The sequence below is a fragment of the Macrobrachium nipponense genome, chromosome 2 (assembly GCF_015104395.2).
Source record: "Macrobrachium nipponense isolate FS-2020 chromosome 2, ASM1510439v2, whole genome shotgun sequence".
In the NCBI taxonomy this organism is placed as follows: domain Eukaryota; kingdom Metazoa; phylum Arthropoda; class Malacostraca; order Decapoda; family Palaemonidae; genus Macrobrachium; species Macrobrachium nipponense.
Window position 1 is genome coordinate 168,844,448 of NC_087201.1, and position 8,745 is coordinate 168,853,192.

An 8,745-nucleotide genomic window follows, 5' to 3' on the forward strand; every position below is an offset into this window, starting at 1 on the left:
ACATCATTAGCTCATACCCAAACTCTTTTTTTTTGAAAAACTCTTATAAAAAGTACAAAAAGAATTGCTTAACTCTATAGCCAATTTTGATTACTGCCACACCCTCCTTTTTAATCTTGGCAAACATGTTGTTTTCCTGCTAATTGGCAGGTAATTACTTTTCAATAAATACTTGAAAATACATTTTTCTATCTGCTTCTCAAATGTTTGATAAAAACTTCATATTGATGACCGGAGCTTTTTGAAATATAATTAACTTCCTATTATGTGAAAGGCCGACCAATTTTCTCTAATTTTGTTCCAGTTTTCCTCCCTTGTTTAAAAAAAACATTAAAATAAGTTTTACCTAAAAGTTTGCAGCTATCGGTTTGTATGTTCAAAATTTTGTACTGGCCATAAAGTTCTGTTTTTCCATTGCCCTAACCCAAATTTACTCGTTTTATTCAAGTTAAGAAGAACCCCAGTAGCATCCTCACACATTTTTAAGACCTTCAAACTGTCTTCTATCACTTCATCTCTACAGACTACAATAGATCTATCGTCTGCATACCCAACAGAAATTCTTTGATCATTTAGCATTTCAGGAGAATATTTACTAACTCTTTGTTTCAACAATATACAATGGCTCTCGCGTAATTATGAACACCATCATCGACAAAGGACAACCCTGTCTAACTGATCTTTTGATGGAAAAGGGCTTAGTTAAGTTGCCATTAATACATACCACACTTGCATTTGTGTATAGCATTTTTTTCATTAGACAATGAACTTCAAAATTAAATCCAAACCGTCCGTTCCAACACTTTAAACAAAAACTCCAAATCTACGCTGTCAAAGGCAATTGCCCAGTCTAAATTAATTAAAGCAGCTTGCATATCTTTCCCATTTATGTAATACATCATAATATCTCTCACCGTTGTATTTGCATTTGTTATCGATCTTCCTGGGACTCTACAGAACTGTTCAGGTGATGTGCACAGTGGAAGTGACCTTTTTAATCTATTTGCAATTATCTCTGTCACTATTTTGTGATCAACATTCAGTAATGTGATAGGTCTTCAATTTTCAATGCAATGTGAATTATCCTCCTTTCAAAGTCATTTCAGTACTCTCTTGTTCATATCAGTACCAATCACCATGTTTTTAAATATGTACTTCATTACATCTAAAAATTCTATTTTTGTTTTATTCCACATTTTCCTAAAAATGCTACTGGTAATCCATCTATGCCAGGTGCTTTTCCATTTTTCATCGATGATATAACCTCCCATACTTCGCTTTCATTGACCTCTGCTGTTAATAATTCATTATTCCCATTGCCTATCACAGAGTGAATCATATCTAAAACTCTCTTTTGAACCTGGGTATTATTTTCATATTTATTGTACAATTTCTCATAGCACTCTACTACACGTGTTTCCATTGCTTTATTATCTGTTATGTATATCTCCTCCTTTGTTTTTAAATTTGGTATCATTGCCACAGGAGTCTTTTCTTTTCCTGAAAGATAATGAGACATTTTTTCTTCTTGAATTCTTTCCTCCGTTCTTAAACTAACTTTTACCCTTCACATATTTCATCTTCTGTTGTTTTTATCCGTTCCTCTAATTCAGATATCTTTCCAAACTGACTGCCTGTAACATAATGATGATGATGATACAATTTCCTAAGATGTGCTTTCAGTACATTTAGTAACTCATACTTTTCCTGTGCTTCTTGCTTTGATGCTTGTACGAAAAAGCTCTTTGTACACTATTTTGTTTATGTCCACCAATCAGTTATATTGACATGAACATGGTTATCACTCTTCATCTTTGGATCATTCCACATCAGTTGAAAGTTCCCTTCAACAAGGTCACTCTCTAAAATCTTAGTTTAATTTCCAATATGCATGAGCCCTTTTCAGATTATCATCTATTTCAATACTAGTTTTTAAAATGTTGTGGTCAGACCAACTAATGGGAATGTTTAAAGTTTCAGTAACATTACACGCTAAATCTCTTACATAAATTCTATCAATTCTAGAGCCTTAATTCCTCTTTATATTCGTAAAGTCTACAAAATTGTATTTCAAACCCCATACATCATTTAACCTCCAATAAATCTTTATAGAAACCTGAGATATTTATTTATTTGTATTTTGAAGATTACTCCGAAAATTGCAAACCAAGATTCAAGATGTTTAGTTCAGTAAAAAAAAAAAAAAAAAAAAACAAAAAAAAAAAAAAAAAAAAAAAAAAAAAAAAAAAAAAAAAAAAAAAAAAAAAAACTGATTTCTTTATACCAGACGGACAAACCATTCAGTTTATAAAGATTTTGTTTCAGCAGTATCTAAGACTTCTAATTCAGAATAGTTGACAAATACTAAAGACAGAAATTGTGCATGGGGTTTAGTAAACTTATTCTATATCTATTTACTTAATAAATGTGGGCTAGAAATAAATAAAGAGAAAAGCAGCATCATTATTTTCAGTATGAAGGAAAAACCAGAAGAGATAGAGAATATAAAAGTGAGGGAGAATATAACATATTTAGGAATCAAGGTAAACGATTCTAGAAATCTGTTTAAGCTACAGAAAAAGGAAATGATGGATGAAACACAGAAGTTAGCCAACCTAACCTATTCCGTGATAGAAAAAAGCTGTAACAAAGTTCTTATAGGTAAAACATTCTGGAAAAATATAGCTCTACCACCAGTTTTATATGGAACCAATGTAGTTAATCTAACAGACACAGAAATAGAAAAATTGCAAAGAATATAGAATGGGGTTTATAGAAAAATATTAGGAGCATGTACAAGTACAGTAGTAGCCACATTGGACGGAAAGAGTTACTAAAGAAAATAATTACAGATATGCAAGAAAAGGAAAAAAGAAAATGGTGGAAAACAGTGGAAAAGTACATGCAAGAAATTAAAATCAACTTAAGAAAATTGGAAGGAATGTCCAAAACAGCAATAAAGGACAAAGCCAGAATCTGGGACACAGTGAAGTGGAAAGAAGACTTGGAAAATAAAGTGACTGTGAATATATATAAAATGTGGAAAAGAGAAATAAAAGATGAAGAAATTTATGACAATACTATTGGTTCGATACTTCTCTGTAGAGCCAGAACCAACTCTACATTTAAGCATAGCAAAAAGGCACCAGAATGGGAGCACCTGTTGTCCTTTTTGTCATATTACAGTAGAAGACATTTTTCATTTTTTCTCTTATATTGTTGTACTTATAGAGAAGAACGCGTTACAGCAATTAGACTTCAGCAACCTTATGAAAAGAATGAAAGTTAAGTAGTTGGAAAATTTCTATTTACAGGTGATAGTGAAATAAGAAAAGAAACCATATACATGATGTGGAAAAAAAGAGAAAAAAGAATAAAAAGAGCTCAACAACTAAAAAGAACTCAAGATTAAGAGGCGCCGTTGTAAAGGCATTGCCTCGACCCATAACCATCGACCTCATTGTATTTATATTATTTTGGTAACTTGTTTAATAAACTAATGTTGGTTACCCTCAGCTTATCAATGAGAACCCGTAACATGGTGTCAGGAGTGGTTCTTATCTACATATAAGCTTGATTAAGGAAGAAATGAGGGTAAGTGACGTCTTACAAGTTACGGACCAGTTTGTTGACGTACTAGGCTACGCCGTTTGCCGACGTGCAGAATTTTCCCCAGAGGGATAAGTTTTCTTCTTCTATCAGAATTAAGGTAGTTTTGTACCATGAAGATGAATATACAGCTAACTCCACCAAGTCCTATGGACTTTAGTGCAAGCACTAATGCAGCCCTCAAATGGAAGAAATTTAAAGAAGCTTTTATTAACTATGAAATAGCCATAGGCTTAGACAAGGAAGCTGACAGACGAAGGGTAGCAACATTCTTGCATGTTACAGGAGAATAAGGGGTTGAGTAATATAATACACTGTCTTGGGATGAAGATGGAGATAAATATAAGATAGGTAAAGTTTTGAAGAAATTTGATGCAGAATCCAGTCCCAGATCAAATATAATAATGGAAGGATACAAATTTCTCAAGCGGAAACGAGAATCTAATGAAAGTTGTGACCAATTCATAACCCAGTTGAGAATTTTATGCAAAACTTGCAATTATGATAATGAAGAAGAAATGATCAGGGACCAATTCATCCTCAATTTACATGATGATAAGGCTAGGGAGAAATTACTGGATCATGTGCAGATGGATACGAAACCAGTGACCTTAGAAAGGGCTGTGAATTTTGTGAAAAATTATGAAATGCGAATTCAGCAAAAGCAACAAATGACTATACTCTTTTTTTTTTTTTTTTCATCTGCCCATCCACCTGTGGTGTTTTTGTATGGTAACACTGCGTCCCGGGCTTTAGATAGTTGCATTCAGCTTACTTTCAACGATTATAATAATATCCTATTTCGCATATTAACGGTGTAATTCGCATACAGTAAATTATTAAAACATTTTTCAGTTGCAAATGTACACCCAGATATCCTTTTATTTACCTAAAACTTACAAATAGCGTAACTATCTAAAGCCCGGGACGCAGTGTTACCATACAAAAACACCACTGGCGGATGGACCGATGAAAAAAAAAAAAAAAAAAAAAAAACAGAGTAGCAATACTGAAGAAGAGGAATTTAATGTCGTGGGGAAGAAGAAAAATAAGTACACAAATCCTCAAATTGAGCCTAAGTCCAATCGTGCCAAGGAAATAAAAGATTGCAGGTATTGTGGCAGGACTCAGAAAATTAGGATGTGTCCAGCATATGGTCAAGTGTGTGCCAAATGTAAGAAAAAGAATCATTATGCTAAACAGTGTAATACTAATTGGAACTCTGAAAAAGTGAAAACTTGTGAGGAGAATGAAGATAGTGATAGAGACCTTCAGCAAATTAGCATAATAAATGAATCGATAGGAAACATTTCTATGCCTCATGAGAGAAAGCAGTATGTAAACATGACCGTAAATCATCAAGAAATAAATTTTTAGATTGATTCAGGCGCTACATGCAATGTTTTGAGTGTTAAAGAATTGAAGCGTTTGACTGGTAGTGATAAGTTAGATACTGGTGATATCATCAAACTGAAAGTGTTTAATAATAAAACAATCAAGACTATTGGAATTAAAACTCTAATGTGTGAAAGGAAAGGAAAGCAGTATAAACTTAATTTTTATGTAGTGAAGGAAAATGTTTCTTCGGGAATAGGTTATGAGGATGGACAGAGACTGAAATTGATCAAAATTCTTGTGAATGATAACCCCAGTGCTAACCAAGAAATAAATGAGGTTTCTTCGAAATTGTGAGATAAAAACAAGATTATATCTGATTTTCCTGAGTTATTCGAAGGTTTGGGGGAATTAGGATCTCCATGTAAGATAAATATTGATAATACAGTGTCACCAGTGATCCATGCTCCAAGAAAAGTTCCTTTTGCCCTTAAGAGAAAATTGAAGCAGAAGTTAAGTAGTACGGAAGGTACCATTATTGGAAAGGTCTCAGAACCTACAAATTGGATTTCTAGCATGGTTTTAGTAACAAAGCCTCATTCAGATTTAAGGATTTGTTTAGATCCTACAGATTTGAACAAAGCTATCAGGAGACCCCATTATCCACTTCTAACAACTGAGGAAATTTTACCGAAATTGGGCAAAGCTAAAATATTTTCAGTACTTGATGCAAAGAATGGATTTTGGCAAGTGCAACTTGACAAAGAGTCAAGTTATTTGACTACTATTTGACCTTTACATTTATACGCCTTTTGGTAGGTATAGATGGAAGAGAATGCCGTTTTGTATATCATCGGCACCAGAGGAGTACCAGAGACGAATGCATGATGCCTTACATAATTTAGATGGCATAGAAGTAATAGCAGGCGATATCCTAGTTTATGGCAAAGGAGATACTAATCAGGAAGCTTTGGAAAATCATGATAAGAACCTATTAGCTGTACTGCAAAGATGCCGACAAGAAAACATCAAGTTAAATCAAGAGAAGATGAAATTACATGTGACTGAAGTTAAGTACATTGGACATTTGCTAACAAAGGATGGTGTTCGTCCAGATCCAAAGAAAATTGAAGCTATTAATTGACTAAAAGTGCCAAGTGATGTTAAATCACTGAAAAGATTTCTAGGGATGGTTAATTATCTTTCAAAGTTTTTACCAAGGTTGTCAGAAGTAACTCAGCCATTAAGAAATCTGAAAAAGAAAAATGATGAATGGCAGTGGAACTCTTCTCATGATGAAGCATTCTCCAAGATTAAGAAACTAATTGTTGAAGCTCTTTGCTTGAAATATTTAGACAGTAATTGTAATGTGTCTTTACAGTGTGATGCTTCAATGTCAGGATTAGGTGCTGTCCTAATGGAAAACGGTCACCCAGTGGCCTATGCTTCTAAATCGTTAACTGAAACAGAACAGCGATATGCTCAAATAGAAAAAGAGATGTTAGCCATTGTTTTTGCAGAGTTGCATTTTGATCAATATCTCTATGGCAAAGATGTTATTGTAGAAACTGATCACAACCTTTGGAAAGTATTTTTAAGAAACCATTATTGAAATGTCCTAAGAGGTTACAAAGCATGTTATTGCAATTGCAGAAGTTTAATTTGAGTGTTAAGTATAAACCAGGTAGTAAAATGTATATAGTGTAAGGACAACGCTTATTCATAATTTTCTCTGTATATAATTCATCATTCGCGTTGTTCTTACTTCCCCCCGAGAGAGCATTCAGCGGGCTTTCCGCCAGTGTATAAAGCTTGTATAACCACATATTGTGTACTTTTATATTTTGTATTTTATGTCTCTCAAGAAACACAAATCGGGTCTCGCCGACCCACTTTTACTCTCTCGCGGGTCGGTGACCACATTTCCGTCCGCATGCTGTATATTTATATTTCCCTTGACTGTAATAAAAATCAGTACACTTCTACCTGCCTCTTTGTCCACCTCTCACAATAGCAGATACATTGAGTAGAGATTTCTTGTCGAATACATTTTCAGTTGCTGATAAATCTGATGTAATTGCATTATTTGAAGAGGTTAGTAAAGTAAATATGACAGAACATGTTGCTGTGACACATGAAAGATTTGAGGATATTAGACAAAAGACCATAAGTGATGTTGCATTGCAAACATTAAAAGAAACAATTTTTAAATTTAGGGATGAACTCACTGTTGATAATGATATAATTTTTAGAGGTAATTGCATTGTTGTCCCATCATGTTTAAGGTCTTACATTGCTGAAACAAATTCATTATGCTCACAATGGGATTGAAGCTACTGTTAGATATGGTAGAGATATATTGTTCTGGCCTGGCATTGGTGCAGATATAAAGAATTATGTTTCTTTTTGTATGGTGTGTAATAAGTATGGTAGTAAACAAACCAAGGAATCCTTAAATTCACATAATTTTCCTTCTAGGCCTTGGTCTAAAATTAGAATGGATATTTTTAGTGTTGGTAATTGTAACTATTTGATTATGGTAGATTATTATTCCTCATATTTTGTAAGCAAGGTAAGGAGTCATTTTTCACGCTATGGTTTACCAGATATTGTAGTAAGTGACAGTGGCTCACAATTTACATAAAGTGAATTTCAAACTTTTGTAAAGAAATGGTCATTTACACATGTAAAATCATCCCCTTACCACCACCAGTCAAATGGCAAAGCTGAAAATACAGTAAAAATAATGAAACAGTTCACAAAATCAAAGGAGGATGGCCATGATCCTTTATTAGCACTTCTTGAATGGAGAAATACTTCAACAGGGATTTAACTCTTCACCTGCTCATAGATTTTATGGTAGAGGAACTAAAAGTCAATTGCCTATAACAGAAAATTTACTTAAACCCAAGATTTTTGATGGGGTACCAGAAGTTCAAACTAAGAAATTGATTAGGCAAGCTAAACATTATAACAGATCATGTAAGAACTTAGTCTTATTAAAACCAGGTGATGTCATCCGTGTACAGCCAGTTCCAGAAAAAAAGGAATGGAAGAAAGGTAAGGCAATAAAAGAGGTTTCAAACGGGAAATACAAAATAGAAGTAGAAGGCAATTATTTTAGAAATCGCAAATTTCTGAAAAAGACCTCAGAGACAGTAATTGATAATTATATTGATTCCGATATTGAAATTGAAACTGATGTCAATACAAATGATGTTGCAAATAAATCTTTTACACTTCCTCAGGCTGATAACTTAGAATCACAAAGAACCAGAAGTGGTCGTGTTGTAAGAAAACCTCAATATCTTCAGGATTATTTGTGATAAATTTAAAGTGCCAATTAGGTTTGTAGGATTAGATGTTTGTTACAGGGACCATTTATGTAGAAGAAAAGTTCTTCCAAATTTTGTTGAGAAGATGTAAAAGAAGGGAGATGTAACAATATGTAAATATTGTGCTCTAGATTTTGTAAGTAATCAGTGTACGAATATTGTAAAGTACACTGTCTAAGTTTGTCAATGATATCTGTTGTTTATGTTTGGGTGAGTCACGTGACCGCAGGGACTTCCGAATTCTCCCCCGATATCCACATGTTGGCTCGTCAATGCTGTATATTATTTTGGTAACTTGTATAATAAACTAATGTTAATTACCCTCAGCTTATCAATGAGAACCCGTAACAGTTGTAAATTTATGATGCTATTAAAAAGAAGAAGAACGCTTGGCAATTTGGGTGTAATAGTGGGAAACGAACAGCTGTTGAGACAGCAAAAGACCCTGTAGTGAATAGGTATGTGT